We start from the raw sequence: 17,409 nt of genomic DNA, 5'->3' as shown, positions 1-17,409 counted from the left end.
CTTATGATGTTGCGTATCTTTTCATATATGTATTGACCATTTATAATTCTTGGTTGTCAAGCATCTATTGAGGTCAGTTGCCTTTTTGAAAAAATTTGGTTATTTGACTTTTTATTATTGCTTTGTAGCGGTTCTTTATATATTCTGCATAGAAGTCCTTTGTTAGAAATATGTATGACAAGTATTTCTTCTCAGTAGGTGGCTTTCATTTTCATTTTCTCAGTTTTATCTTTTTATGAGCAGAAGTTTTAAATTTTGATGAAGCTTCAGTTTATATACGTTTTCCTTTTAAAGTTCATGCCTTTTACATTCTTTCCAACAAATCTTTGCCTATCCCAAGGTCTCAAACATATTTGCCTGTTTCTTCAAAGAGCTTTGTCATTTGGGTTTTATGGTGTGAAGTATGGATCAACAAACTTAAAATATGGATCTCCAGTATATCTATTACTGTATGTTAAGAAGACTTCTTTCCCCATTTAATTATTTTGGTTTCTCTGTCAAAATTCATTTGACCATATATGTGGAGTGTAATTTTGGACTTTCTATTATATTCCATTGATCTTGTCTAGTTTTATACCACTATTACAATGTCTTGATTATTATACTTTATAGTAAGTCTTAACATGAAATAAGTCCTCCAACTTTATTCTTTTCTAAGTTTGATTCCAAGTACTTCACATTTCCATTTATATTTTGGTACCAACTTGTCAATTTCTATGAAAAATCTTGCTGGGATTTTGATTGGGATTACACTGAATCTATAGATCAATTTGGGGAGAACTGATATAATTACAATATTTAGACTTTGAACTTATATGCATGCTATCTCTGTATATTAATCTGTGTCTTTGTCAAAAAATGGAAGGGTCTGAAATTTTATCCTACTTAAAAGATGATAAGCTGTCCTTCCACAGTTTCATAGAGGCTGGCAGAAGACATGAAATTCCTGGGTCAGAATCAAAGAGCATTATTATGCATGACATAGCAGATGGCATAGACTTTATGGTTGTATCGGTCTTTTAATTTTCCAGTCCCATAGGGAAATGTGAAGGTGTCCCAGTTGGATGCTGGGTACAGAGGTTTGTGTCACAGTTGAGGAATATTGAGTTTAGGAAACTCTCAACCTCATGAGGGACCTGCTAGCAAATCTGCTTTTGCCTTTGACGTTTGCTTTATTATCCTGGAGGGCAAACAGAACTTTCCTTTGCCACAAAGGGAGATGTCACTTCTGTCTTCCAAGCTGTTTGCTATTTAAACATCTTTGAAAAGATAGTCCAGAATAAGAGCTGTCCTGGGATGTATAGAAACAGAGGGATCCATGGAGAATTGTCTCTCAATACCTACCCTTTTCTATACCCTCTTGATTTCTGGTGATTTTCCTCATGAGTATGCTACTCTGTTGGTCACTCTGATCAATCTGACTGACAGGGGCTAGGACCAAATCCATTCAATTTATCTAATGTGGCATTTAATTAAGGTTAATATCCACAGGACTCTAAGCAGCATGATGAAACCAATCTGTAACATTGACCTCATCCATTCCTCCCCAGGGTATGAGACCCAACCAGCTGAAAAAATTCCATAAGCCATCAATGTCTGCTTTAGAAAGACAGGTGGCTTTCTTCTTCAATTTCAGTATTGACTGTTTCGCTTCACCTGAGGCAATAATACAGTGACAACAGATAACTACTGAACAAACTCTATCATGGCCTGCAAGGAGGGAATCTATGGGAATTCTATCATGCATAACAACCCTGGTCTAAACAATAAACTAGCTAAATGCAAGAGAAAACTCATTCATGCAAGTGAAGTGTTTAGCAATAGTGCTGGCTTCACAAGTTCAGTTGATGGTTTACACGTCTCTCTTTTTGGTGAATTCTGCCATGTGATAATAGGCCACTGTTAGGTTCAGTTTCACATCCTACTGAATTGGCAGTTCTATTGGAAAGGTAGTTTCTTCTCAAAAATCTAACCCAGATTTTCAGATTGAATCTTAGTGGACTTACTTGGCACATGCATCTGCCTATATTTGAAGCAATTCTGTGGTCAGGATGATGGGATGTGCTGATTGGCCAGGCCTAAGTCATTTGACCACTCCTAGAACCTTGGCATACACCCCATGCAAAATTTCTAATACAGCTATTACTGCTGCTATTGCCACCCTTCCCAGGATGAATCTTGAGCAGTCCTCACTTGTGTCTGTTACCAGTTCCCAAGTCAAAGTCAAGATCTTAGGTCAGTGTCCCAGTTTCAAGAGAGGCTGGGAAAGTGGGATTCTGAATTTTAACTTTCATAGTGGGAGCCTTGTATGGCTCTTTAGCTAGAGTATTCTACAAACTTAGAGAAGCAGTTCAGATCTGTACAGTTAAAAAGAATTACAGATATACACTAAAGGAGGGCATAATCATTTGTGGATGACTTGTGGTGTTGTACTTGGAACTTTAAACATACTAGAGAATTTATTTCAGTTGATGCTTTGTGAATGCAAGTAGAGGGCAATTAGGATTTCCAGTTAGTAATTAAAAATTTTTTTGTTAGTTGTAATAGTTTGTCCGTAGATATTGAGATTTCTGCTTCCTCTCTCATGTTTATACATTTAAATTCTTATTTTTTATTCACAGCTTGGTGACTAATAAGTCCCAAAGCACCTTTGTGTCTGTGTTTCATGTAACGGTGTGAGATTTTGGGAGAGTGTGTAAACTGCCCCCATGGTGTTATAATTCATCCTATATGAGGTCTCAGTTTCTGGAAAAGCGTTTCTCCAAACATATTCCATGGTGTTAAATAGGAAGGGGTTCTGAGGTCAGATGTGTTTGCTTTACGCTAAAAGAAACAAGCTCCTTTAGTGTAGGGTTCTTAGAGTCTTTAATGTGTATGGTAAATCATCAAAAAGGGGGCTCTGACAGCATTTCCCCAAGTATCTCACAGTAGAGCACTGGGTTGGTTAAGTCTGGTTGAAATTGGAAGACTTAGGATGTTTGCTGCATTCTGGTATGTTTGGTTGTGGTACATTTTCTTCAAAAGCATCACTTAGGACCAGTGATTTTGGGAACACATTTTGGGAAACTTTAGACTGAGATCACAAATGGAATCACATTAACTAAAGAGTTTGGTTTTGTGGATTCTTAGTCTGTTTTGTTCAAGGACAAAGAGTTTATTGTGACTTCAGCATTAAGGTCACTAGGCTAAGTGCTATGGAGCATTCAGAGATGAAAGGGACTTAATTTCTGCTCTTCAAGCCTTGTTGTGCCAGGCATGCAAGTGGTTAGGCACAAATATTAAAGGAGTAGTTTTCTTGACATCTTCCTTCTTTGTTTTAGAGTGTGGATTTAACAATTGGGTCAATGGATGATTCTGGGTAAACTGTTCTCTCAACTTGTGTGCTACATAGAACTAGTGGGTGAGGGCTCTTCTTCACTGTTAAGGACAAAATGATAAAAGGGAAGAGAGATAAATTAGGGAATGTGTAATTTCTGTTTAATCAGAGAAAATAGTTCCAATGACTTGGACGGGTTCAAGTATTTTGTACATGTATTTGTGTCTGTTGATATCGAACAAGAGGAATTTAATTTAATTTAATTTAATTTTTTATTTATTTAAAAAATTTTTTAAACATTTATTTATTTTTGAGACAGAGAGAGACAGGGAGAGACAGAACATGAACTTGGGAGGGTCAGAGAGAGAGGGAGCACAGAATCTGAAACAGGCTCCAGGCTCTGAGCTGTCAGGACAGAGCCCGACGTGGGGCTTGAACTCATGGACTGCGAGATCATGACCTGAGCTGAAGTCGGACGCTCAACTGACTGAGCCACCCAGGCGCCCCAGAACAAGAGGAATTTTATATAAAAATTATTTGTTCGTAAATCTTGTATCATCATCATCATCATTATCATCATATTCTATCATCAATTGCTAGACCATTTACTATGAAAGGAGAACTTTGGTGCTTTGATTCTGATATTAAAAACACAATAGGATTTCAGATGATAGAGGCGAAGCTCCTAAATGGAGAATTATTTCTGAGAAGTTAGCTTTTTTTTTTTTTTGTTTTCATCTAGCAAAAGAAATGATTAGTTCAGTCAAAATTCTGCTCAAATCCTTACCTTAACTGAATTGTCCAGTTGTTTGTGGGGCAGCCAGAATTTCCCTATAACTTGATGGGTGTAACTGATTGATGACCCAATCTGTTGGTATTGCTCCAAGGAGGGCAAAAACAACCAGAAAATGTTATCCAGGTGCACCAATGGCCTGTTAGCTTTGTGTAATTATATTTAATATGCAAATAAGCTGGTTTTTTTTTTTTTTTATGGATGTGAAGAAGGAGGCTTGTAAACATTTTCTTGGCTGGTTTTTCTCTCTGGCATTTACTGATGTTGATGTATGTTTATACATATGTTTTTAAACATGATTATCATCATTAATGGATGTGGTCTGCATATCTCTGGGGGAATGTTGTTTACTACTGAATTGTAGACCAGTATTTTTGAAAGCTGGAAGATAAACAGGACAACTTCACCCCATAAATCTTACCACCTGACTCATCAATTTGAGGTTCCTTGTTGAAACAAGGAAAACATCTTTAATCAAGCAAATATTTGGAAACTGCAAACATATCTCTATTTGGAATTTGGGAGATAATTAAAATGGACAAGTTGTGATTGATTAACTCTTGAAGAATGGGTTAGTTTGAAGGCAGTTCATTCTCCTTCTATCCTTGTATCAACACTCCATCAACCGGAATTAAGAAAACAGCATAACTAGGCTCCAGCTCCTTGCTGAGGGCAATTAATCAGGACAGAAGAGTAGGGAGGTAGATTGGAATGGTGCCAAATAAATCAACCTGTTTTTGTACCTACATTTATCTTTGTTAATTCTTATAGGCCATCTATCTTAATATTTTGATACTTGATTTGTGTGTTAGATTATGGATTTTGGGAAAAAAATCCAAGGTATTTTGAATTATTAAATGAATAAATTAAATGTTATATTTCCATATTAACATCTTTACTTTATTGGAAACAAACTTGTAAGAAGACGTACATTTATATCTTTAATTCAAATATGAGAAATGTTTGTTTATTGCTAGTTTGTAAGGTAGTGGGGAATTATCTTTATTCTTAAAATGTCATAACAAAACATCAAATTGCTTAAAACCTTTTGAGGAAAGGGCAGGTTTTAATAAATAAATGTTAATTAAAATTCTGTATGGGTAGAGAAATAAAAGCATAAAATCAATTCCAAAAAACAAAATGTCGATATTTTCTGACAACCTGTTTAATATTTACCTGATATGAATCTTCAAAAAGGTCTGTGTTCTACTTTGTATGGCTCCAGTTCAATTTCAATTTATTCTTAAAATTAGCTTGGAAGGGCAACCTCCAGGCGCACAGATAATACAGCTGATGCTGTCATTTGGCAGTTTACTTCTAACCACCAGATTGTCTTTTCTGTCCTCAGATTCTGACTCATTGAGACTCTTGTGCTTTTTATTATATTACTATGAGGTCATTTGATAGGCTAACCTATGATGGCCAGTCTGGTTGACATGGTTGAGGGTAACAGGTTGACCACAGATTCTCCTCAAGTCATTTGAAAAAGTTGACATTTAAGTGCTTAAAAGATGATGAGTACAATGGATATTAGCACTTGGATGTTCACCCTTTGGGAGGGATATATTTTAATGCTGGAATGTTTTACAGTCCCTTTGAAGAACTAGATATTTTATCACCATACTTTAAAATAATAAGATCCTTCAAAAGACTTTTGAGCATTAAATAGCTAAATTGACACCTTGATTGAGATTTAAAAGAAGATTCAGAATCTTTGATTGTTCAGTTTCCTTTTACCTTGGAAGTTTTGGTCTCCAAACGCAAGGAGGGTTGAAGTTGCTTCACAATTAATGACCTAATTTTGCAGCACTGCATGCTGTTCCCCAACATTGATCTGACTTGGAGGCAAGTCTGTTAAACATGATGTCAGCAGGAATTATTTTGACAGCTGCCAGAAGCAGTAACATAAGGCTCAAGAGGTTTTCATTTTAGAATGTAGTAGCCCAGAATATTCATCTGTGTCTATACTAATGGGCAGTCAAAGATGGTAGCAAAGTGTTCAAGAGAAGAAGCCACAAGGAAAGGTAATCCCATTAATCAATCCAAGAAAACATCAGTTTTCTCAGGAAACATTGGGAGGTAAGGCTGAAACACATGAAAATATCCTTCCTAATTTCAAATCAGAACAGCAGTATCAAAGGCACATTCTTCCTTTTGATGGTGTCTGGTATTGCTTTATTGCCATGAGTGGTGATTATAAACTGCATGAAATGCCATCCCTGATACATGGAATATTGGCTGTTGACAGGTCCCTCTTCATCTGAGAAGAGTGCCTCTGTGGATGGGCTACAGTTTTCATTTTCAGGATTGATGATCCAGCATCAGATTATATGATAAACTTGCTCAAAGCATGATCTTGTGTTTTCTAACGGTGTTAGAAAACATTCAGTGTCTGCATTTCAGAATGGTAACGCAAGGATAAATCAAATAGCAAATTAAATTTAGGTATGCCATCTGCTGCCTTTGTTTTATGAATTCTAGCCCATAGGACATTGACTGGGCATGAATGTATAAGCCATTGTCTTTTATTGTTGGACTTACTACAAATATTGGACAAATGTTCATCCATGCTGTCAGTCTTCTTGGAAAGAGTAAAATTCAGCAAAAGTGAAAAATTCTTTTAGTTGTTGTAGGTTTCTTGTTTTAATAAAAATGAACCACAACAGAAGAAAAAACAGCATGTATTCGTTTCTCCAAGTGCAACATCTCAGCAGGCTTTAGGAACTCATCCACAAGGGGTAAATTGTCTAATGCGTAATTGTAAGCAGAACTGTAAAAAGCCATATTAGGCCTCCATGATTTTATTCTCTTCTTCTGGTAAAAGGTCATTACTTCTCCCTGGGCCCCTAATGGTTAAGCCTTTTACAACTTTTTTATTTCCAAGAAAGTTCTTGATTTCTTCTGATGGTGACTCTTATGCCATGTCTTTACTTCACAGTGTTTTCTGTAAGCCATTATGTTTTTTCCAGAGTTTCTGAGGAAATTTTCTTAATACTCCTTAAAAACTTAAATTTTGAAAAGTCTCCACTTTCTTTGAGCACTTTAATGTAAAGTATGAATTTATAGCCAATGAAATTACCTTTTGGTATTATCATTTACATGCATTTTAAACTTTTGATGTCTATGGCTAGTCTGGCTCTCTAGCAGCATTGGCTGAAATTCAGTGGTTACCAGGACCAGTAAGAGCTGCTTTTCAAGGACTTTCGTAGATTTTTAGCTAACACCATAAAATGAGTTCTCTATTTCTGAGGCTAATAAAAGTCTTAATGATATGTGCATCCAACAGATGGGACAGAGGGCTATTTTGGCAGTGGGCAGTTGAAATCTGCCCTCAGTTTGTATAAGGCTCTCACTAAAGTCAATAAAAGGTAATTTTCACACACAATTTAATTCAGAGTATAAAATGTGGGAAGAGTAGCTGGTTTAAGTCCAATGGGCATAAGGGTAGCATTTGGTAAAAGTTTTGTTTGATGGCAAATTTTAACTGACAGACAAGCTGATCAAAAATATAGGATCAGGTCACAAATTGTGGACAATGGAAGGGCCTCAGAGGCAGAGGAAGGACACAGCTGAAATAATCATCCCCAACATCTCTGGCATAAGCAGTGATGATTGGGGGGGGGGAAAAAAGCTCTTTCTCTCTCTTTTTTATTCCTAGTATTTTTTTCCCCTTTTCGAAACCCCGCATTTGCTCATGTTTCTACTTAGCATGTTATCCAACAAACAAAATGTTCACATAAACCAGTAGCATGGTGTGGGAGCATCATAATGGGCATCAGGCAGATCCAGAATATATACTCCAGCCATGTAGGGTCAGGTCTGTGGCTCAGATCGCCTGATGTAAAAGAGAGACTCCATACATTCTTTCTGGTTATGGTGAGGGGATATCATGTTTAATGCAGGTATCATGTTTAATGCAGATAAATGAAAATTATGCATAGGAGCCATTAGTGACTGCTTTTTCATGAATTTATTAAATGACTTATTAATGATTTATTCACATTAATAGCTTACATGTGTTTTGGGAATAATAAAAAAAGTCATTGTGTTTTTAACATGCATTATTTTATCTGATGGCTGGTGATCTCTGAGCGTGGTTAAATGTATGCATGGTAGGTATGAAGAACAGGCATTCTGGCTCATTCATTGTTAAATCTTTGAAGGCAGATACTGTAACTCTATATACCAAGAATACATGTGGAATGAAAAATGACTTTATAGTCATGGAATTGGTAACATTTTGTAGACTACTGTAGGTTTTCTCAATATTACCACTGTTGACATGTTGGGCTGGATAACTGTCTCTTGTGCAGCCTGTCCTGTGCCTTGTAGGATGTTTAGCACTTTCCCCTGACAGTGCTGATTAGATGCCAGTAGTAATCTCCCTTACTGCCTCTGACAACCAAACATGTCTTCAGACATTGGGTAATGTCGCCTCAGGGCTAAGTTTCTCCTGTTGGGTCCACTGATGGGATTAGCTTGCTTTCAAATCTAGCTATGGCTTACTTGAACTTTAGTAAGGCTGTAGATGGAGAGGCAAATCGGGAAAAAAGCATATGTGTAGTAGGTTTAGATTAGACATTGGTTTTGGCTTTTTGATGTCTGTGTTGGCATACGTAAGAGCCAATAAAGCATTAAATAACAAGATGGTGTCAGCGACAATAAGGTACTTACATGATGCTAGCATGAAAACTATGCTTGCTCCAGTAGATTATTCTTTGGAACTGTGCAGAACAGAGAGGTTGGCAGCTTCGTAGGCAGCTGCAGTTTTGTGAGATGAAGTGGGACAACTTTACCCAGGACAAAAGAAATTTTAAGCATGGCTTGAGGAGTGGAAGCTGAGATGTGACAAGTGGCCTACAAAGAGGGCAGCAGTTATGAAGTGCGGGGGGGAGGGGCTTTTCTTGAATAGAAGTAATTTGATTTCTTTACTGTTCCATGCATTTGTTCCTTGTGAACATATACAAGGGCTTTCAGGCCCTTAGGGAAACTGAATTCCCTGCACAGTCCAGCTGACCATAGAGGCTGTGACCATAGTAAATGGGCTGGATGCTTCTTATTGTTCCTCATCGTTCCTGAGCTCCAGTCCCTCTGTGTTTTCCAGGTGAAGACAAACTAGAACAGGAGGAACTAGGCCTTGTGTATTTATGTCTCCTTTTTTTTTCTTTCGTTATTTAGTGATGATACTGTCTCCCAAAAGTGAAGTGAGGAAGAGGGACTCATTTCTTGCTAATTCTTGTCACTATGATCCAGGTAAATTATTTTTGTTATCCTTGACATTTTCCCATTGACTGTAGCACATTCTGGACTTTGGCCTGCCTGTGCAAGTACTAGACATTCTTCCTTATTGATGTGCTTTTCTTCTTTCATTCTTAACATATTTATTTATTTATTTATTTATTTATTTATTTATTTTTATTTTTTCAACGTTTTTATTTATTTTTGGGACAGAGAGAGACAGAGCATGAACGGGGGAGGGGCAGAGAGAGAGGGAGACACAGAATTGGAAACAGGCTCCAGGCTCTGAGCCATCAGCCCAGAGCCTGACGCAGGGCTCGAACTCACGGACCGCGAGATCGTGACCTGGCTGAAGTCAGACGCTTAACCGACTGCGCCACCCAGGCGCCCCAGTTAACACATATTTTTAAAAGAAAACTCTTAATTTAGAATTTATATTTATTCATTTTGAGAGAGAGAGAAAGAGAGAAAGAGAGCGAGCGAGCACAAGCGCACAAGTGGGGGAGGGACAGAGAGAGAGAGAGAGAGAGACAGAGAGAGAATCCCAAGCAGGCTCTGCGCTGTCAGCAGAGAGCCCATTGTGGGGCTCGAATTCACCAACCCTGAGATCATGACATGAGCCAAAATGAGGAGTTGGATGCTTAACTGACTGAGCCACCCAGGTGCCCCTCTTTATTTAGGATTTTTTTTTTTTTAATTTTTTTTTTCAACGTTTATTTATTTTTGGGACAGAGAGAGACAGAGCATGAACGGGGGAGGGGCAGAGAGAGAGGGAGACACAGAATCGGAAACAGGCTCCAGGCTCCGAGCCATCAGCCCAGAGCCCGACGCGGGGCTCGAACTCCCGGACCGCGAGATCGTGACCTGGCTGAAGTCGGACGCTTAACCGACTGCGCCACCCAGGCGCCCCTAGGATTTTTAAAAAAGTAGAAACAATCTTAAAAAGCTAATGTAATTTGCTAATTTCTGAGTTACAGAATTCTTAAAATGTGTAACTCCTTACTAGGTGATTTTAAAAGAGGGTAGTTTCAGGAATGAAGTGAATGGTGCATTTTCATTTAGAACAAGACTGTGCTTTGGTGAGAGTTTGAGTGTGGATGCTGAAGTGCATTTCAGGGTTAGGAGATTATGATAATTGTTGGGAGCCTGCTTAAGTGTTCATATATTTTTAAAATAGATCTGTTTCAAGTTGTCTTTCGTCATTCCAGATGCCATAGTTGTCCAAATATCCGTGCCTTTGTTCAAGCTCTGCCAGCTGCTTGAAATATCTTCCTTTCTGAATTCCAGCTGAAACAATCCTTTACCTCCTTACTAGAGTTCATTGAACCCAGGACACAGTGTTCCCTGCAAACCAGCGCCTCGCCCCCCCCCCCCCCCACCTTTTCATATGTCTCAATTAACTGGGGTTCTTACAATGAATAGAATGTCATCAAATTGGTGACTTTTTTCTTGTATACAAAATAATGGTTTATTTTATAAATGATGGTGATTTAGATGTGATGAAATACATTATGAATGTAAATGCCAATGTGTTATCCAAGTAGAAATGTGCAGTAGGCAGTTGGAATTGATGGGGCCTTTGGAGAGGTGAAGGTGCTAAATCTTTTCACCCGTTCCAATAACTCCCCAAATCTCAATGCATTATAGCATCAACCCTAAGACCTAAACTGCTGAGAGGTCATGTAAACTAAGGATTGATGAGGAAGTAAATTTACAAAGTTGTGTAACTGTAACCAGAATTCAATTTTAGAACCTTTGTTACCCTAGATAGATCCTTAGGTTCCTTTGCAGGCAATCCTTGCTCCCACCCCTAGTTCCAGGTAGTCACTGATCTGCTTTCTATCTCTTAGGTTTTTATTCTCTAGATATTTCAAATAAGTGGAATAATAGAATATGAGTCTTTTGCACCTGGCTTATTTCATTTAGCATAATGATTTTGAGGTTCATCTATAATGTATCATCTATGACTAGTTCATATCTTTTTATTCCTGAGTAATATTTTATTGTCTGGATGGGCCACATGTTGTTTATACCTTCACTAGTTAATGGGCAGTTGGATTGTTTCTACTTTTTGGTAATTATGAGTAATGCTGCTAAGAACATTCATATTCTTTATGTGGATATGTGTTTTCATTTCTCTTGGGTACCAACACAATAATTTCTTGATCAAACTATGGATTTTTGTCTCAAGAGCGGGATGTTATTCTACAGACATCTTTGAAAATTTCTTTTTACATGGGGTTGTATTGAGACCTTGAGTTATATACCTAAAAATTAAAATACTAATGAGTATGTGAGTATGAGAAGTGCAGCTAAAAGGCTGTTAAAATTTACTTGGCATCTGGTACAATTTACTGTCATTCACTGGTAACTACCTCCAGTCTTCCTGTCTGGAATAAAAATGACATATACATTATATTTACTACTCTGCTAATACCATCAAAAAGCCTAGCAATTGTCATTTCCAGACTGTCTGCTGTGAGGTGATGTAGCAATCTAATTCTTTAAAACTGTGTCCTTGAGTGTATCATTTCATCCCTTCTCTTTTTGTCCTTTTATGGTTGAAGGGCATTTCACATTTGAAAACTGGGATGTAAGTTGATTGATTCTTAAAGGGGCCGAGAAGAAAAAAGTAATTTGTTTTAAAACCTTTCTAAATTCAGAACAACATTCAGGGTAGTTTATTAATTTACCAGAGAAGTTAAGAGATTGGAAAATTTTCCCCATCTTGATTTGCTCTGTTTCCTGACTTCATACACTGCAGAGCAATGTAGAGCATAATTCCACATTTGCACATTTTTGACAGTATGAATAGGGAAAATGTTAGGATGACAAATGTTAAAATAACATTAAGAACAACAATACTTCTCAGGACATTTCTACTAAATAGGTAGTGAGTGATTTAAGATTTAGGATATGGAATTCATTCATTCATTCATTCATTCATCACTAAACTAGCCTTTTCTTATTTCCAAAGATATTTATGTAGCATTTACCATGTTCTGGGCACTGAGCTAGGCACCTAGATGACAAATGTGAACAGGCTTATATTGTACATGGTAAAGAAAGAAGCTATTTAGCAGATGATTTTCACAACTAATTAAAAAAAAACTTAATTTGCTTTAGGAGAAGAAATGTCAACTTTTGGTTAATTGATTTAAAGATCTTTGGGACTTCCCTTTGCTTGTTTGTTGGAATAAGTTGGTGGGTATTTTTCCTGAATCACCTGTGGGTTTGGTATTTAGCAGCTTCTAAGACTAGGAAAAAAATGACCAAGAACTAGAAGAATCATTCTCTAAGGTGAAAGTTCCAAGACCTCCAAGAGGAGCTCTTTTGAACACTATGTCTCTTGTTAAAACCCAAGTAGAAAGGTGTAAATATTGTTCAAAATAAAAATATTAGATTAATTATAAGCACTTTATATGGAATAAAAAGTATGTGCTGTGTCCTACACATTTAAAATTCTTGCACATTTTCTCACACTATTGATATAGTACAAGATGCTTAATGTTTGCTTTAGTTGAATGGGATATGATAATTACTTAGTTAAAAATGGCTACTTGCTTGGGTACCAGATTCCCAGATGAGGCATGATTTAATTTTTAAATTCAGACTTTCCTGAATCACAATGAGCACTCATCACATGACAAGTATGGAATGAAATTTCTTATAAATTAGAGAAAATGCTAGTTTAAGTATTGAGAAGAAAGTCTAGAAACTAATGATCCTATCATCTAAGAGAAAAGCCATTTTCAACATAGGTATTTATCAAGTTATACTTCAGACTTACAAATTCTAATTCAAAGGGGTATGGAGTTGTCCAGTGACCTTGCAAAAACAGTCTTACCATAGTACAATATATGTATTTTCCAAAGTGTTGACATACATAATCATGGTTGAGCCATGATTGGTATTTAGCAGCTTACTTTTTTTTTTCTAGATTTTTCTTATATAACATTAACAAACATCAAGTTCCAGTAATGTGATACTGTGATTTATAATAAGAAATATATATTTGGTCTTTGTCCCTGTTCCTGGCACAGAACTCCTAAACCGTTGGAATTGCCTAAGATAAGGGTGATAAATATGTTTTGATACTCAAAACAAGCCCCTTTCAATCTGAATTTAAGTTAATGAGGTGGCTTTTGGAATGCACCTAAGGATGGGGGCTGGTTGCCAGGGGGTTCACTAGAGGGTTGGAACTTTCAGTCCCATCTCCCTGACCTTTTTTGGAGGGAAGAGAGGCTGGAGGTTGAATCAATCTCCAATGGACAAAGATTTAATCAGTTGTGCCTTTATAATGAAACCTTCATAAAACCCCAAAGGGTTGAGGTTTGGAGCACATGTGGAGATTCAGGGAGAATGGCCTGACCAGAGAGCTTGGAAGCTCTGATCCCTTTCCCACATATCTTGCCCTATGTGTGTCTTCCATCTGGCTGTTCCTGAGTTATATCCTTTTATAACAAACCAGTAATCTAGTATGTACAGTGTTTCTCTGAGTCCTGTGAGCCATTTTAGCAAATTAATGGAGCCCAAGGAGAGGGGCATAGGAACCTCTGATCTATAGCCAGTTGGCCAGAAGCACAGGTGAGAGCCTGGACTTAGAATTGGTGTGGGGCAATCTTGTGGGGCTGAGCCCCTAATCTAGCCTTGGTCCTAGCCCCCTAGGACCACAGTGGGATCTGGTGTTATCTCCAAGTAGATAGTGTCAGAATTGAGTTAAATTGTAGGACACCCAGCTGGTGTCACAGAAAATTGCTTGGTGGGATTAGCAACACACACACACACACACACACACACACACACACACACACACACACCCCGGAAATGTCAACCAGTGCCAAACTAGTAATTGCGCTTTAAAGATTCCTTATTTGTCAGTATAGCTTTTAAATAGAAAAAAAATTGCATTTGGTATTGAAATATTAGAATAGAGATACAGCTATGTTCATCATCTTCTGGGAATAGGATCAGAGAGATCGGAGCTCCATAAATACGCCTCTACAACCACAGGCCCATTGGAGAAAGTGGGGGTTTTGAATACCAAAGGAAACAGGCCCTAAGGAACACTCAGCCTCCTGTTTTCTCCTGGTGCTGTGCATATGCTGATGGTGGCCAGGTGGAGGATTTGGCTAGCCCAACTAATTGCTTCTGTCTGGAGGAATAAGCAAATAGTGCAGTCATAGTGTGCTACCCCTAGATACAAATTAAACAGCACTAAAGTGCACTTAGAAGAAATTAACAAAGCTCCAGAATGGAAAGTGACTTTAAAAAATTCATTCTCTTTTTATTTCAATGTTACGATTAATGGGAAATGAATAAATGAAAAGACCAAGGAGAGAGAGGAAATAGGGATTATTACCACAACACAAAGCTTTTATAGATATCATATTTGAATGGGCTAAATAAAGGAGATGGGAATTTAAACATTTTTTGCAGTTTTAAAGATTACTATTACTTTAAAAAATATTGTTTTGGAAATCCTCAAGCTAAGCCAATATGCTTAGGATTTCAAATTACAGAAATTACAAAATTTAACTTATTCTCTAATAGAAACAATGCTATAGCTGTTTTCCCTCTACGTGGATGTGATTTTTCTTTCTGTGTATCAAGGCAGATGCTACAGTCCTAGGCACAATAAGAGCTGCTTACACTTGAAGTTAAAATCATACTTCTACTAACTTTGATGTATGAAAAATAGCACAGCATTGGCACACCATTGGTATGTATTTCACTAAGTATAAGGAGAACAAAATAGATTTCGATACAGGTAAACAGCATTCCATATTATATCAAATTCAGCTCTGCTTCCTTTTCATAGTTTGAAAATATGATCTTGTCAGTTGAGTGGGTCAGATACAAACTCTCATCATATTATTTATTGAGAATTTCTTCTATGCCAGGCTCAGTACTAACAACTTAATGTGGATTGCTTATATTGATTTTCATAATTGCTCTTTGAATTACTCTATATTTAAAGAAACTGGGGCTTAGGAAAAGTAACTGCTTAAGGTCACACAATTGGTCAGGAGAGTCAAGATTTGAATCAGAGACATCATGTTTATTTGAACTTGAAACAACAAGCAGGGAGACTTTATGTTGTCTGGGAAGGGATGAGTCATATGAGAAAGAAGTGTGCAAAATTTGGTGTGACTTTGACACAGATGCTTCTTCCTACCTGCCTCCTGATTGATTAGCTCTTCTTCATGGGGAATTATGAACAAAATAATGCAGAATGCTTCATGTCAGAACACTGAAGTAATTGGAATAGTTCTCTCTCTCTCTCTCTCTCTCTCTCTTTTTTTTTTTGGCTAGACGGCATAGTATTAAGTGCTTTTTCCCAATTGGCATTCCTATAAATTATTGTTATTTTTTCAGTCTTCTACCCAGGTGGCTGATTTTTTTGTTGCAAAATTAGTTCAGATGGTCTTATACAAAATTACAGGAAATGTTGTTACACGTGCTTTATTGAAGTGAAATATTTAACATTTAATGAATTCCCTTGCCTCATTGGTAACTCTATTCAGTACAATTTAAAAATAAATTTCATTTATGAGTCTCTTGTTTTCCTATTGTTTCTGTGTTTATTCAGTATTTTAATTTAGCTACTTATTGGAGGACTTAATGGTTTTCTAGATTACTCAGCAGTGGTCCAGAACACTGACCAGATAATTCAGTGGCCTCTAAGAGAATAGTCATATAAGATGCTTCTAGAATATTACTTGAGGAAGAGGGTGGCAAGTATGTATGTGAAATATGATTACATTTTTGAGTGCCAGTGTATGGTTGTGTATCTGAGGTATATGGATGATAGTTTTAAGTGTTTGAGCTTCCTTACAGTCTTTTTGACTGTCCAGAAATGTTTTTAGTTTGCTAATACCACTTTCTATAATGACATGGGATTAACTAACTAATGCAACCTCAGTTTTCATAGGAAGAACTTGATATTTAAGTGATAAAACTTATGCCTGTAAATAGTCTACTTTGGAGATTGGATAACTTTGCTGGTTGTATACTGAGCAAAGTGAGCAAACGATTGCTGATTTTGTTCTGAACTGTGTGCGCCTTTCTTTCTTTCACTTATGACGAGGAGGCCTGGCCTGGAGCAAGCTGTATCCATGTCCTACTTTGGCTGCAGGTCATGGTGCATTTCCCTCTTTGCCCAAACTTCCACTGTTTGCTATGAGCAGAGCAATTCTAGAGCCTGTTCCTGGGGAGTCTGATCATATGCTGAGTGTACCGAGAGTGGATTATGGAAAGTGAGAAAAGAAAGTGAAGTGCAGGAAGAGAATGGGAGGAGATAGTAAGGAAAGACAGGCTAAGAAAAAATAGAAACTGTAGGAAAAGGGGACAGAGAAGGGGATTAAGAGATTCAGAATAAGTCTGGAGAAAGGGAGGAATGGAAAGAAACAGAGAAGATTCATTTTTTTGTACCTTTCTTCTTCTAAATGAGGATTCTCAACCTCGGAACCATGGAGAAATTTCAAGGAATTCATGAGTTGGGATTTGAAAAAATTACATCCTCGTTTTCTCTCACTTCCCACTGAAATTTGGCATTTTCCTCAACTGTGACTATACGCCAGAAATCATTGTAGTTTTAGCAACATGTTATTTCTTTAATAGAAATAACAAATATTTTCATATCACAATGGAATTATTATAGATACCTTGAAATACTACTTACATTCTCAACTACTTTGAAATTACAGTATTTACTAGAATTGCCTAGATCTTTTTTTAATGCTTTAATAAAAAGCACATATACTATATCATACATTAGGTTTTTAAATATTTTATAACTGTATTTCAATATAATCAGTTTCCTTTTCAATCATTTTCAAGTTTATTTTATGTACTTAAAAATATTATTCTGAGTCTATATACATCACTGGATACTAAAAGGGTCTATGGCCCAAAAAAGGTTAACAATCTCTGCTGTACAGGAAAACTTCACACATGAATAGTTCATAGCGTGCCTGGGATGTTTATACTCTCAGTCTCCAGGGTGGCAGGGCCTCAAACAGCCTTGTCTGTACAAACATTAACTTTATGTATACTATGA

Source organism: Herpailurus yagouaroundi, unplaced genomic scaffold, assembly GCF_014898765.1.
Source record: "Herpailurus yagouaroundi ecotype Mexico unplaced genomic scaffold, PumYag 159, whole genome shotgun sequence".
NCBI lineage: Eukaryota > Metazoa > Chordata > Mammalia > Carnivora > Felidae > Herpailurus > Herpailurus yagouaroundi.
The sequence above is the reverse complement of the archived record's forward strand: the minus strand, read 5'-3'. Positions refer to the sequence as shown.